Source organism: Palaemon carinicauda, chromosome 21 (genome assembly GCF_036898095.1).
Source record: "Palaemon carinicauda isolate YSFRI2023 chromosome 21, ASM3689809v2, whole genome shotgun sequence".
Classification (NCBI taxonomy): Eukaryota; Metazoa; Arthropoda; class Malacostraca; order Decapoda; family Palaemonidae; genus Palaemon; species Palaemon carinicauda.
Genome location: NC_090745.1, coordinates 9,439,008 through 9,439,723, shown reverse-complemented (window position 1 = coordinate 9,439,723; position 716 = coordinate 9,439,008).

Below are 716 nucleotides of genomic sequence, written 5' to 3'. Positions count from 1 at the left end.
AATTTTTATTTTGAAGTAATGAAACTTCCAGGGTTTTAAACTGTTATGTAAGGAACTGTAAATCATTAGATTTTGGAAAGTCAACGGTCAATGTCACGGGCGAGAATAACGTCCAAAATTAGTCCTAACGGTCGAGAAATTATTATTATTTATTGCAAGCTAAGCTATAACCGTACTTGGAAAAGCGAAGTGCTATAAGCCCAAGGGCTCCAGCAGTGAAAAATAAAATGTTTCATCATTTAGAATTAAGCTTATGTTCCATATTTACTTTCATAAGAATTTGAAAGAAGGAACCGAGACTTGTACAGAAAAGATACGAATCCCAAGAAAGTCTTTATCGATATTCTGGGAATCGATAACCAAACCTTAATTCTTTTACAGATGTGAAGATGTTCATTAAGCAGAATCCCTCTGTCTTGGTTTCCATATCAAAGGAATATTTATCACACAAGACAAAGCGTCCGCTCTGATATTGGCAAAAAGATCTTCGGTAATTGAAAGGTATCGTGGACTGAAAGGATAACCGAAATTTGCATGCGGAATATTTCTGTTTATGAAACATTTCGTTGCCTCCGGTTATTATTATTATTGTTATTATTATTATTATTATTATTATTATTACTTGATAAGCTACAATCCTAGTTGGAAAAGCAAGATGCTATAAGCCCAAGGGCCCCAACAGGGAAAATAGCCCAGTGAGGATAGGAAACAAGGAA